Genomic DNA, 15501 nt, shown 5'->3' on the forward strand with positions numbered 1-15501 from the left:
AGCCAAGCCTATCAAATTAATGGATTCTAATTCTCATTAGACCGTACTAAAAACAAAGCAAACAAATACCTGCCAGATCAGATATTAAATTTCAGACTGAACTGTCTGATCCAGGAAGGGATGTTTAAAGCCTTTCTGGGAAGAAGCATCAATTTGTTCCAGAAAATAAAAAACAACAGAGTATCTGTACCTACTTTTGTGGTAATTGATTTTTTTAAAAAAAGGGATCCAGTTGGAATGAAGCAAGTAAAATGAAAGTAAATGAAAAGATTTAATTAACACATACCTAAAAAACTAATTAAATGCTTAATTGCAGATTGTTGCCTAGACATTTACCTATTTCGAATAAAATAAACCAGATCTTTGAAAAAATGTTTTTCTTCTGCTTCTCCTTTACTTAAATTTTCTTCATGCAGAAGTTATGGTGGACTTAGATTTTAATTTTGAGAAAAAAAGAAGCTATTGGAGATATGACGAGAAATTGTATAAAATTGAAAAGGATAAAAAATGGATACTTAAAAAATTGGAGGAAAGTTGGAGATTAAATGATAACGGGGAGGTTAAATTTGAAATTGTTTGGGATGCGATGAAAGCGGTGTTTAGAGGGGAGAGTATTAAATTATCAAGTAGGAAATATAAAAATTATAAAATTAAAATGGAAAGAGATAAAAATAAGATTAAAGAATTGGAAAATCAATTTTTGCTTACTAAAGAAAAAAAAATTCTTCAGGAGCTTAATATGTTAAGAAATAAAATGATAGAAGAAGATACAGAGTTAGTAAAAAGAAATTTGAGATTTTTAAATAGGAATTTTTTTGAATTTAGTAATAGAAATTCTAAATTATTGGCAAAGATGGCGAAAGATAAAAGAGAGAAGAGAGAAATTGGAGTTTTGATAGATGATAGAGGTATAAGATGTTATAAAAAATTAGAGAAATGTGAAGTGGTTAGAAACTTTTTTCAGAATCTATATTCAAAGAATTCAATTAATCGGGGAAAATTGCAGAGTTATTTAGAAAAGTATGTGGTGAAAATTGATCAAACATATAAGGAATTGATGGAAGAAGATATAACACAAGATGAGATTAATGGAATAATACAAAAATTAAAATTAGGGAAAGCTCCAGGTGAGGATGGATTACCTGTTGAGTTTTATAAAGAATTTAAAGAATTAATAATACCAAGACTGCAAAAATTATTCAATGGAATATTACATGGTGGGGAAGTACCTTCGTCATGGAATAGAACGGTGATATCCCTAATTCCTAAACCAGATAAAGATTTAGAAAGGATTGAGTCCTATCGGCCCATTTCTTTAATTAATCAGGATGCAAAGATATTTACTGCTATTATAAGTAATAGATTAAATAGATTTATAGATAGATATATAAGTTATAATCAAGTAGGTTTGTGAAGGGTAGATACATGAGTGATATTGTTAGAAGAGTATTAAATATTATAGATGTAGCTGAATATAATGGTGATAAAATTGGTATAGTATCATTGGATATTTTTAAAGCTTTTGATTCTGTACAATGGGAAACAATTAAAGTAATTGTGGAGGCTTTAGGTTTTGGTAATAAGTTTATACATGTTATTTCAAAATTGTACCAAAAGAGCAGTGCAAGAGTGAAGGTGAATGGAATATTAACTGAAGAGATAAAATTAGAAGCTGGTACGAGACAAGGATGTCCCTGTCCCCAACATTATTTTTATTGGCTATGGAAATATTGACAAAATGATAGAAAAGATGAAGAATTAGAAGGATATAAGGGTATAAGATAAATTTGTATGGATGATACTTTAATTATTTTGAAAATGTAGAGAAAGATTTGAAAAGATATATAAGCATTTGATAGAATTTGAAGAAATGACAGGATTGAAAGTAAATTGGTCAAAGTCAGAATTATTGATGGATAGTAATGGTAATGAGTCTGAGAATATGCAAGAGCAATTTGGGATAAGGATTTAAAACACATTGAAATATTTGGGTATAGTGCTTTCACTTAAGGTTAAAGAATTGAAAAAACTTAATTATGATGTGGTGATTAACGAAATTGAGAAGAAGATAGATAAATATAAAATTTTAAAGTTGTCTTGGTTTGGTAGAATTGCAATGTGTAAGATGATGTTGCTGCCCAAGTTCAACTTTTTATTCGAGATGCTACCACTAAATTTGACAGAGAAAGATATTGAAGGATATCAGAAAAACTGGATAAATTTTGCAATGGTGGCAAAAGACCCAGATTAGTGAAGAAAATGTGGTATCAAAATCAAAAGGAAGGCGGATTAGGAATCCCCAAATTATTTAATTATTATTGTGCGTATGGTATCCGGATAGTGGTAAAAATACTTAAAGGTGAAGATAATTATTGGAGAGATTTAGAGTTAAGGATATAGAAATTTGGATCAAGGTGGTTTTAGATAAAGCAAATTTAAAATGTGTAAGTAGAAGTTATTGGTTAAAGGATTAAGTAAAAATGTGGAACAAATTTGTTAAAATTTTAATTCGGATATAATCTTTTGGGGAGACAACTGAATTTGGCGATTAAAAATAATATAAAACGTAATGAAGTGATTAAAGAGGAAAATATAGAAATTATTAAAGATTGGATAAAAGTTATGGAAATGAAAGGAGGAATAAAGAAATTATTGAAAAATTAGGGTTAAGTTGGTTTGAAAAATACAGATAGAAAAATGGACAAAAAACTAAAGGAAAATTATTCGATAAATAGATGTGAAACTGAATTTGAATATTTAGTATCTCGGATTATGAAAGATGAAATTGGGCTAAAGGGACTCGTTAGTAGGGTTTATAAGATTATAAATTCTGATGAAAAATTACAACGAGTGCTGAGGACAAATTGGGAAAAAGATCTTAATATTGAAATACCAGAATCAGAGTCGAATGCCAATTGGAAGAGTACAATTATGAGAACTCTATCTATAAGGATTAAAGCGCACACTTATAAAGTTGTTTGAAATGGTATTTGACTCCAGTAAGATTGTCACAAATGGATAAAAAACTAGTAAAAATGTTGGAGATGTGAGATGGAATTGGGGACTTATGAACATATGTGGTATAATTGTGATAAGGTTAAAAGTTTTGGCAACAATTGGAGAAAATGATATTTGAAATGATGGGGAAAGTAATAACATTGAGAGTGGAAACTATATTATTGTTGGTAATTAAGGAAATAGAATTAACAAAATATGAAAAAGAATTGATTAGAATTATGATTATAATAGGTAGAATTATAATAGCTAGATATTGGAAACTGGATGTGATTTTTAGAATAGAAGAGTGGAATTCTGAAATGTGGAAATTAGCTTTAAATGATAAAATGACATGTGATATTAAAATTAGAAGTGGTGTGTATAAAGAAGATATTTTCTGGAAGACTTGGAAACCATTTGTGGACTTTGCGCTTGGAACATTGGACGCTTCAGTACCTGTACCTCGAGAACGTGGATTTTGGCAATCATGAGGATATATCCGAAGACCCAAATCTTCCTTTTATGTATAGCACAAGGGTGTAATAATGTATTTTCTTTTTGTTTGTTTGTTGCAAAAAAAAATAATAATAATAAAAAAAAAAAAAAATTTCTTTGCCCCCCCTCCCAAATTGTTAATTGTGAGATTGTAGGAAGATGCAAAATCCCAGTGTTCCCTACTCCAGCTCTTTCTCTCTTGTTGTGAAATAAACTCCAAGCTAGCGAAAAGGGAAGAACTTTGGTAATCTGAATTTGCACATAGCCCAATGTGTGCAACTGGCACTTATAAAAGATGTGAACTACGCGACGAGATGAATCAACATGTGCACAAGGTCCCTGCAAACTTCTGGGCATGCATGCAGCATGCAGTTTGATGTACTGAGGGTTCGGGGTGATTATACCAGGGGTATCTGTCAGAGAACCATTGCAATACAGTGGTTATAGTATTTGATTAGGATTGGGGCAGGAGTATTCTCTAGCTGCTTTAGACTGTATTTGCCCTACGTTAGAACAAAGCCCAAAATTCACATTTCCTGCTTTTTCTATCTGTAGAGATTCTCAATCAGCCAGGTCATGGTTATCCCAAAGGTACTTTTTTAGGTGACAACTGGATTTTCTTGTTTTTCCTTACTCTATGTACTTGGACAAACCAACAAGGGATAGCTTTGCATGCTTAGAGTCTGGACAATGAATGGTCCAGTAGTTTTTCTCCAGGTTGTTTGGAAAAGCTGAATGCCTTACATAATAAGCAACCTATGCACTCCAGTGAAGTATAGGTAGTCCTTGACTTACGATCACAATTGAGGCCAAACCTTCTGCTCTTAAATGAGACAACTAAGTGAGTTTTGTCCCATTTTATGATCTTTCTTGTGATAGTTACTAGTCGAATAACTGCTGTTGTTAAATTAGTGACACCGTTGTAAAGTGAATCTGGCTTCCCCATTGACTTTGCTTGTCAGAAGTTTGCAAAAGGAGATCACATGAGCCTGGGACATTGCAACTGTCATAAATGTGTCAGTTGCCAAGCATCTGAATTTTGTTCACATAACCAGGGGAATGCTGCAATGGTCATAAGTGTGAAAAATGGTCATAAGTCACTTTTTTCAGTGCCCTTGTAACTTCAAATGGTCACTAAATGAAGTCGAGGACTGTCTGTAGTGAAGAAATATGCTGTCGACTAAAATTTGGTGGAGTGGTCATGAAGGCCTTAGAAAACATATTCAAATAGTGTGCTGGGATCAGAATAATACGGGCAGTGCAATTTTCTGTGGCACTATGAAAGTGAAAGTTGGATTTTGAAATAGCAGGATAGGAAAAGTATTGAGGCTTTTTTTGTAATCTCTTTATTAAATTTCAACATCAGACATTAAAATACAAACTAACACAAAGAGAAAAGAATAACATTGAGGTCTTTGAAGTCTGATATTGGAGAAGACTCCTGAGAATAGTGGACAGCCAAGAAAACAAGCAAACTAGAAAAGAAGAAAAATATTTCATTATTTGAGACAATTTAAAAATGATCTTTGTTTACAAGAGACACATATTAAACTATCGGATCAAAAATACCTAATAAACTCAAAATTAGGTAAACACTTTGTTGCTTCAGCTTTGGATAAGAAAAATGGTATAGTGGTATATTTGAGAAAAGATATACCAGCCAAATTAATTGAAGCAGATATCCAAGGGAGATATATTGCTATTGAACTTGTGTTAGAAGGAAAAAAGACACTCTTGATTGGTATATATGCACCAAATCAGCAACAAGAAAAATTCTATAGGATGTTGCATGATAAACTGACTCTTTGGGATTATAAATCGTTTATTATACTAGGGGATTGGAATGGTGTAATAGATACTAGAAAGGATAAGAGAATTCTCTCTAAGAAAATTCCTACACATGCAAAGCTGCCCAAATCTTTTTTTGAGATGATGGAAGATTTTGAGTTGAGAGATGTATGGAGAATGCGGAATCTTGAAGATAGAGATTTTTTTTTTCTGATAGGCATCAATCTTTTTCACATATTGATTTTATATTAATCACTAATGATTTGCTTCTTAGGGTGAAGAAAACGAAGATATTTCCAACGTGTTTATCTGACCATAGTCCAGTATGGTTGGAATTGCAACAAGAAAAAGGTGATAGAAAATCCTGGGGAATAAATGAAAATTTGTTTAGATATGAAGATAATGTAAATCAATGTAAAAAACAAATGAAAGAATTTTTTGATGATAATTTGAATAGGGGAACATCAATAGAAATGGTTTGGGATGCGAGTAAGGCATTTATGAGAGGAGTCTTAATATATATTAATAATAAACAGAGAAGTAAACAACAAAAACAGCGTAGGTATTTAGAAGAGGAAATCCAAAAGAAATAACAATTATTAATACATAATCCACATGATCAAAAACTAAAAGATGCAATAAAGATACTACAGAGTCAATTTAATATGATAATGGCAGACCAGGTGGCAACAAACATACAGTATGCTAAACATAATACTTTTTGTAATGCAAATAGACTTGGTAGTTGGTTAGCATATATCTTAAGGAAAAGACAAAAAGCACGTATTATAGAAAAAATAGAATATAAAGGTAAAGAGAGATATCAACAGGATAAAATTAAAAAAACTTTTTTAGAATATTATACAAATTTATATGCTAAAGATACAGTCTTGAATATGGATATTGATAAATATTTGAAAGAGTACAAGGCTAAAGGTTTAACCTTAGAACAAAGGGAAGAATTGAATTGGCCTATAACTTCTGAAGAAATTATTTTGACAATAAAACAATTAAAAATGGGAAAAACCCCTGATACAGATGGACTTACAACAATTTATTATAAAAATTTACAGAATGAGATGGTAGGTCCACTTAAGGAATTATTTAATCAGATACAATTAGGAGGGGGAATACCCCCATCATTTCATTGATACCAAAAGAAGAACAGGATTGCTCTAAACCTGGGAATTATAGGCCGATTTCACTTTTGAATAATGATTATAAGATTTTTGCTAAAATAATAGTGAATAGATTAATGTTAGTTCTGCAACAAAGAATTCATACTGATCAATCTGGATTTATAAAGAGGAGGCAGATGAGGAATAATGTTAGACAGATTGTAAATTTATTGGAATATTTAGAAAAGAACAATCAGATTTCTGCAGCATTTATTTTTTTGGATGCAGAGAAAGCCTTTGATCGCCTGCATTGGGAATTTTTATTTAAATTAATAGATAAAATGCAATTTGGAGATTGTTTTATGAGAATAATTAGAACGATTTATGGAGAGCAAACAGCCCAGATAATAACATAACATAACATAACATCAGAGTTGGAAGGGACCTTGGAGGCCTTCTAGTCCAACCCCCTGCCCAGGCAGGAAACCCTACACCATCTCAGTCAGATGGTTATCCAACATTTTCTTAAAAATTTCCAGTGTTGGAGCATTCACAACTTCTGCAGGCAAGTCGTTCCACTTATTAATTGTTCTAACTGTCAGGAAATTTCTCCTTAGTTCTAAGTTGCTTCTTTCTTTGATCAGTTTCCACCCATTGCTTCTTGTTCTACCCTCAGGTGCTTTGGTGAACAGTCTGACTCCCTCTTCTTTGTGGCAGCCCCTAAGATATTGGAACACAGCTATCATGTCTCCCCTAGTCCTTCTTTTTGTTAAACTAGACATACCCAGTTCCTGCAACCGTTCTTCATATGTTTTAGCCTCCAGTCCCCTAAACATCTTTGTTGCTCTTCTCTGCACTCTTTCTAGAGTCTCAACATCTTTTTTACATCGTGGCGACCAAAATTGGATGCAATATTCCAAGTGTGGCCTTACCAAGGCATTATAAAGTGGCACTAACACTTCACGTGATCTTGATTCTATCCCTCTGTTTATGCAGCCCAGAACTGTGTTGGCTTTTTTAACAGCTGCTGCACATTGCTGGCTCATATCTAAATGGTTATCCACTAGGACTCCAAGATCCCTCTCACAGGTACTACTATTGAGCAAGGTACCACATATACGGTACTGGTGCATTTTGTTTTTTTGGCCTAAATGTAATAGTTAATGGTAGTTTGACAGAAGTTTTTAAGATTGTGAAAGGAACAAGACAGGGGTACCCCCTATCACCATTATTGTTTATTTTAACTCTGGAGCCATTACTGGATAAAATAAGAGAGGTAAAGGAGATAGAGGGAATTAAAATTAGACAACATGAGTATAAAGTGAGAGCATTTGCTGATGATTTGGTGATTATTTTGTCAAATCCTATAAACTGTGTATGTTTGTTGGAAATAATTGATCAATATGGAAAAGTTTCAGGGTTTAAAGTAAATCATAATAAAACAAAAGTGATAACAAAAAATATGACTAGACAACAGAAAGAAAAATTAGAGGAAACAACAGGATTTGAAATTGTAAAAAAGGTTAAATACCTAGGGGTTTATATTACTTCTTCAAATGTGAAATTGTATAAGAATAACTTTGAGGTATTATGGCAAAAAGTTCAGAAGGAAATGCTTGGTTGGATAAAATTACAATTATCATTATTTGGGAGAATAGCAGCCATTAAAATGAATGTTTTACCTAGATTTTTATTTTTGTTTCAGATGATACCAATAATTAAGAAAGATAAAAATTTGGAAGAATGGCAGATTGGAATTAATAAATTTATATGGGAAGATAAAAAAGCAAGAGTTAAAATGAAAATAATTCAAGACATACGGGAAAGGGGAGGTTTAAAAATGCCCAATTTTAAATTATATTATGAAGCAGTTGCTCTTTCGGTAATAAGTGATTGGTTTAACTTAACGGAGGAAAGGATTTTGAATATAGAAGGTTATGATTTACTATATGGATGGCATGCATATTTATTGTATGATAAAAAACTGGATAGAGCCTTTAAGAATCATGTGTTAAGAATTGCTCTTCTGCGTGTCTGGAAGAAATACTATTAAAAGTTGAATTATAAAATTCCTATTTGGGCAAACCCCAGGCATGCAATAGAGAATATAAATATAGAACAGAAACAGAAAATGATTACTTATAAAGAACTTTTATATTTTGAGAGAGGTAATTTACAATTAAAATCCTTGCAACAATTAAAAGAAGAAGGGAGAAACTATACTTAGTTCCAATATGGGCAATTACGAGCTAGGTGGAAAGAAGACCAGAAAATTGGTATCATGCAGAATGAAGAAAACTTGGTAAAACAAATTATAAATCAAACTCAGGCGCATATAAAGAGATTTCAAACTTTCTCTTCCTGAAACTATTGTATGTGATCTATCATCTAATACCGCACTTCGATTCATTCTATGCTACAGAGCCCCCGACTACGATATTACTCATGCTGATATTTTAACCTCATTACTAACTTGGGCTGCCTCTTGCCCATATCCACTCATCTTCCTGGGTTACCTAAATTTACCTCTCATCAACTGGATAACAAATGAAAGTACAACTGATCCAATCCACACAACAATATACAACGCTGTTACTAACCTAGGTCTTGAACAACTTGTAACCAATAATACAAGACTAAACAACTGCCTTGACCTCATCTTCTGCAACAATAACAATACCATTTATGGACTACAAATAAGAGAACCCTTTTCCAACAGTGATCATTGCATGATTGACTTCCATCTTAATATACGTTGTGACTTAAACCATCATATCAATAGCATTCCCATTTACAACTTCAAAAAAGCCAATTATGACTTTATAAACAATGATCTTTCATTTCTAGACTGGCAAAATCTGTTCTCAACCTGTATAACTGCTGAAGACCACTATAGAGTTTTCCTACTCGAAATCAACAGAGTCATCGAACTATACGTACCACTAACTACCATCAAGATTAGGAAAAGCAAACTACCCATATCAATAAAAAAGCTTCAATCTAAAAAAAGATCCCTCTGGAAAAGAAACAAAAAGGGCTATGTAGCTAATTTTAAAAAACGCTACAGAACTATATGCAACCAAATAAAAACTGAATGCACAAATTACCACACCAAGCAAGAAGAAGATCTTCTGCACAAATTCAATCGTGCCTTCTATAATTTTGTCAACAACAAGCTTAAAAACTCTAGACGCATGCCACCTCTAAAAGATCCTGATGGCAATGAATACAATGATGAAGAATCTAGAGCAAACCTCTTTAATAAATTCTTTGCATCAGTTTTTGTCAACAGTGATGGCACTCATCCCACATTCCCAATTTGTACAATCAATGAGCATGACAACTTAATAAATGTTGATTTTACAGAAGAAAATGTTGGTAAAGCTCTAAGAAAATTGAAGCCATCTCTATCCATTGGACCTGATGGTCTTTGTGCTTACTTTTTTTAAAAACTCTCTAGTAATCTAGCAGAACCCCTAAGTATAATCTTTAATATAGCCTTTAGAACCAGTTCCCTTCCCAGTCTCTGGTCGCTAGCCACAGTCATTCCAGTTTTCAAAAAAGGCGACCCCAGCTTAGTTGATAATTATAGACCTATCTCCCTATGTTGCGTCACCTGCAAGGTTATGGAATCCATCATCAACCAATCCATTACCTTACACTTAGAAATGCACAACCTTCTCTCAAATAAACAATTTGGCTTCAGGAAAAAATTATCATGCAATCTACAACTTCTCTACTGTAAAAACCTATGGACTACTAATCTTGAACTAGGTAAATCAATAGATGCAATATACATAGACTTCTGCAAAGCTTTTGACTCAGTAGTACATGATAAACTTCTCCTAAAATTAAAATCCTATGGCATTTCAGGACCCTTACACCACTGGATATCTGCTTTTTTGTCAAACAACCAACAAATAGTTAAAATTGGTAATGCTCTTTCAAATCCTGTTCCTGTCAAGAGTGGTGTTCCTCAAGGCAGCGTTCTTGGACCTACTCTCTTTATAATATACATAAATGATCTTTGTATTCATATCTCAAGTAACTGTGTTCTCTTTGCTGATGATGTCAAACTTTTCAACACCACTGACAATGCATCCACAATTCAAAAGGACCTTGATCATCTATCTGCCTGGTCTAAAATTTGGCAATTACAAATTTCAACCAGTAAATGCTCAGTCTTGCACATTGGAAGAAAGAACCCAATCACAAAGTACATGCTTGATGGACATTGCCTCGCAGATGACCCCCACCCTGTCAAAGACCTTGGAGTTTTTACATCTAACGATTTAAGTTCCAAAGCCCACTGCAACTACATAGCTAAGAAGGCTCTAAGAGTTGTCAACTTAATTTTACGTAGCTTCTTTTCAAAAAACACCACGCTACTGACCAGAGCATATAAAACATTTGTTAGGCCAATTCTTGATTACTGCTCTCCTGTCTGGAACCCTTACCATATATCTGACATCAACACAGTTGAGCGTGTCCAAAGGTATTTTACGAGAAGAATTCTCCATTCCTCTGAAACTAATAAAATACCTTATTCCACCAGACTTGATATCTTGCGTCTAGAAAACTTGGAACTTCGTCGCCTTTGACTGGATCTGGGTTTAGCATATAAAATCATCCGTTGTAATGTCCTTCCTGTCAATGACTTTTTTAGTTTCAATAACAATATCACAAGAGCTACAAACAGATTCAAACTCAATGTCAACCGTTCCAGTTTAGATTGCAGAAAACACGATTTCTGTAACAGAATTGTATATACTTGGAATGCATTACCTGACTCTGTGGTTTCTTCTCATAACCCCAAAGGTTTCACTCAAAAACTGTCCACGGTTGACCTCACCACTTTCCTAAGAGGACTCTAAAGGGGCGTGCATAAGAGCACAAACGTGCCTACCGTTCCTGTCCTACTGTTTCTTTCCCTATGTATATATACGTTTTTAGTACCTCATTTCTCCTCATATATACGTTCATATATTTATAACCCTTTATGCAACGCTTGTATATATATATTGTTATGACAAATAAAAATAAAATAAATAAAATAAATAAAATAGATTGTATAATGTGTTGATAGAAATAGACTCTGAAAGGGATTTAATAAAGAATTGTATGATAAAATGGGCACAAAATATTCAAGAACCAATATTTTTGGAAACTTGGGAAAAATTTGGGTTAGAAATCTTAAATTTACGCAAGCACAGAACTTGAGGGAAAATTTTTATAAAATGTTTTATAGGTGGCACTTAGACCCTAAGAAATTATCATGTATGTATCCAGATATGCAAGCGAAATGTTGGAGATGTAATTGTGATGATGCTACATATTTTCATATTTGGTGGACTTGTAAGAAAATTAAGGCTTTTTGGATAAGGATTTGGTGGATTATACAAAATGTTTTGAAAAAGAAGATAAAGTTCCTACCGCAATTTTTCTTATTGGGAATTATTACGGACTGTATAGTAATCGAGACTAAGTTGATTTTAAATTTAATAACAGCGGCAAGACTACTGATAGGACAATACTGGAAGAAAAAAGAGTTACCTACAATAGAAGAATGGATATTGAAAGTTGCTAATTTGGCTGAGATGGCTAAAATGTCAGCCTTTTTGAAAGACACTACACAAGAAAAATATCTAACTGAATGGAAAAAATGGATTGAATATACGCAAAATAGATATCAGATTGCTTTTGAATGATTAGGATGTATTTATCTTTGATTTGTATGGGGGAAGTTAGGATTTGAGAAGAAGGGGAGGATTATAATTTGTGTTAGAGAAAATTTAGCGAATGATTGTTTTTTCTTTTGAACTATATCTTGTGTTTGTTCTGGGAAGTTGGGGGGGAGGGAGGAGGGTGGTTTTGGAGGGAGGGGAGAGGGGATGGAGTGGGGGGGAGGGGGAAAAAAAGGGGGGGTGAAAATTTTTGTAAAAACTTTTTCAATAAAAAACAAAACAAAAAAAAAACAGGCAAACCAATCAACCTGGAATTCTCATTTGAGACACAAATGACCAGGCATCAAATATCATAGTTCAGATAGGTTAAGTGAATACCTAATTCTTTGGAGAATGTTCTCTTGTTTGGAAGAGTAAAAAAAAAGATAAGAGAATGACCAATAGCAACATGAATAAACTCAATTTCATTGATGCTAAGTATATTACTAGAAAATCTGAAGGACCTAGGTTCAGGGGGTGAATTGTTCCCGGTTCTGACTGGATCCACGGTGTGGCTCAGGCTGTAAGAAGCCTGTTATTAAACACAGCTGCCTGCAATTACTGCAGGTTCTAGTCCCACCAGGCCCAAGGTTGACTCAGCCTTCCATCCTTTATAAGGTAGGTAAAATGAGGACCCAGATTGTTGGGGGGGGCAATAAGTTGACTTTGTATATAAATATACAAATAGAATGAGACTATTGCCTTACAAAATGTAAGCCGCCCTGAGTCTTCGGAGAAGGGCGGGATATAAATGTAAAAAAAAAAAAAAATCTCGTGATCCGGTAGTGATTGTGGCTGGTGGTTCAGCGAACCACTGGCAACACCCGCCGCCCGGGTGTCATTACTTCCTGGTTTTAACCAGGAAGCAATGTGTTTTTTACCTTCTGCGCATGTGCAGGATTTGTGCATGCACAGAAGGTCTGTGTGCACATGTGACACGGCATGTGGACTTCCGAACCAGTAAGGAAGGTAAGTCGATTTCATCCCTGCCCAGGTTAGGGACAGATTGTCATGAAGAAAATCTATGTGTTCACTAAGAGTTGACACTGACTTAATGCCACATAATGAAACAAATTGCAGGTATATAATCAAAAATGGAGTTTCTAAATCTCAAATACAAATTAGGGATTTAAACATAAGGGTATCCCACTTTAATTCAGCTGAGTTCTCCATAAATAATTAGATTATTATTAAAAATAGCTCTTCAAAACAGATGCTTGCTATATTTTCTTTTCCCACAATAATGATAACCTTGTTACTAAATTTAGATTCTGAATTCTCAGAATTAACATTCTCAGAAAAAATGTTTTCCTTTGACGGTGTATTCTTCCAACATCCATCATCAAGTTTTTAAAGTTTCGGTTAATTTTTTTGTCCTGGAATATATAAATATATATAATCATACATGAGGTTAACCTACTCATATGGTTTATTTATTAATTAGTTTTTAAATAATTCATATGGCCACCCAACTCAAACATTGTGTCTGGCTGACGTACAATTGTTCAAAAATAAAGCTAACAATCTATCAGAGCAGTGGGCTAGTACATGCTATGCAAATACAAACATACTTGAACAGCATAAATGAGAAAGGAGGACTTCTGTGGAAATGTATGCTATATTGAAGCACATTTTTCAGACCAATGATAAGCCTCTGGACAAGACTTTGTTGGGTTGGTATCTTTTCCAGGAAGGTATAAAATACACCAAGAATAAAATTTGCCAGGCATAAAATTGCCCTGCTAAGGTGTTTTTTCTTCCTTCCAGGTTTTGCTGGGGACTACAACATAGCAAGGATTTTACTTGCTGCTTCCCTGGGGAATTTATCATGTTTTGTAACAACTGAACAGAGGCTCCATCTCTTTTCTTCCCCCATTCCAGTTACTTCTTCTGTCTCATTGCAACCTCACCCAGTTGGTCCCTCTCTTCCTCTTCCCTTTTTCACTGGTAACCAGTATCCTTCCCCTTTTCATATCTTGGTCAAGGTTCCGCTTGCTTCCAACATGTTGCAAAAGAATCTCAGAAGAGTGAGATCAGCATCATTAAAGCAACTTGGCTTGTTCAAGGTTTCTATCTCAACATAAAAGCATTGCTGCTTCCCAAATTGCATTAACCTTAATCTCTGGTTTACTTAAAATCTGAAGTACTTTATCCAAATAATTTTTCAAAATATGTACCATCTTAGTCTTCTATTTTTTTCTCTCTCTTTCTATTGGAAGGAGGAAAGGAAATCCATGTGTTTCTGTGTCTGTATATGAAGGTTTGTCTACCATAGTTATAAACTGATGGGAATTATTTTAAAAAATATTTTGTAAGCGATTAATTTTAATCAGGTTTTTTTTTAATATCCTGGTTCCACCCCTTGCTTTATTTTTGAGAACGTGTGCTCTAGAAATTGTTCATATACTCTATGCCCACTGCCCACGGAGAATTTTTGTACATTTATAATTCTATATTCTCTGCCCACAGAAAATTTTTGTACATTTATAATTTTCTGCCTAAGCATCCTTTTTAGGAGGTGTCAACTGATATTAAGGATTGACTTTCTTTCAGCTAAATATGGTAGCAAATATTTTTGAAGCATATTTGCAAAGGCAAAGGTTGCCTATTTCCAACCTGTCAACTGAAAGTCTAATTTGATTCTTGAAGATTTATTCCTATCTACAGCTTTCATCTCACCCACATTATTTCATGTTTTACACGGATAATACTATGCTTTAAACTCATGTACACATCAGTTTGAATTTTAACCTCTGCCTTATGTGACAGGTAGCAGATAGGTAGACAAATTCTAGTGATTTAGAATACTAATCAATATATTTAACCTATGTTTAATGTCACAAATCAACACTATACATCTCTAGGGTGTTTCACAGTACATTGGTCTGGAATAAGGACCTTGCTAAACTTGTATTCTACATCCATCAGATTATAAAGACAGGTATATCTTTAGCTCTGCTGGTTGATGGCTAAATTAAACTTTTAGTGTTGCAGTTTCTAAGCTATAAAGTCAAGTGCATTTATGTTACAGGCTTTGAAAGTCTGAGTATCTTCAGTTCTGATAGATGTTTTTATTTTTAAAAGGAAAATGTATTTAGTTTTCAAAAGCCATCATGTATGCCCAATCCAGTAAACAAGCTGGCTTTTCTGCAACAGAGTAGGTAGGGCTATTTGGTGTTCTTAACTAGCTGTTCTTATTAAGCTCCTCTTCCCTTTTGGTACTCAACTGAGAGTTTCATTGGATAGAATAAGAGAGTTGGAAGGGACATTGGAGATCTTCTAGTCCTACTCCCTGCACAAGCAGCAGGAGAGCCTATACATTCTGGAAAAATGGCTGTCCAATATCTTAAAAACCTCCAGTGATGGGGCTTCTTTAATAT

General features: G+C 33.7%; 1 protein-coding gene across 1 annotated transcript in view; it reads right to left on the reverse strand.

Moving 5' to 3' along the window:
• Positions 1-4973: 4973 nt before the first annotated feature.
• SUSD4 (sushi domain containing 4) overlaps positions 4974-15501 on the reverse strand; it is an 81315-nt gene continuing 70787 nt past the window's right edge. Inside the window, exon 10 of the transcript XR_009152980.1 lies at positions 4974-5644. The gene's annotated coding sequence lies outside the window, so the exon portion shown is untranslated. The remainder of the gene's footprint in view (positions 5645-15501) is intronic.

This window comes from Ahaetulla prasina, chromosome 1 (assembly GCF_028640845.1).
Source record: "Ahaetulla prasina isolate Xishuangbanna chromosome 1, ASM2864084v1, whole genome shotgun sequence".
Taxonomy (NCBI): domain Eukaryota; kingdom Metazoa; phylum Chordata; class Lepidosauria; order Squamata; family Colubridae; genus Ahaetulla; species Ahaetulla prasina.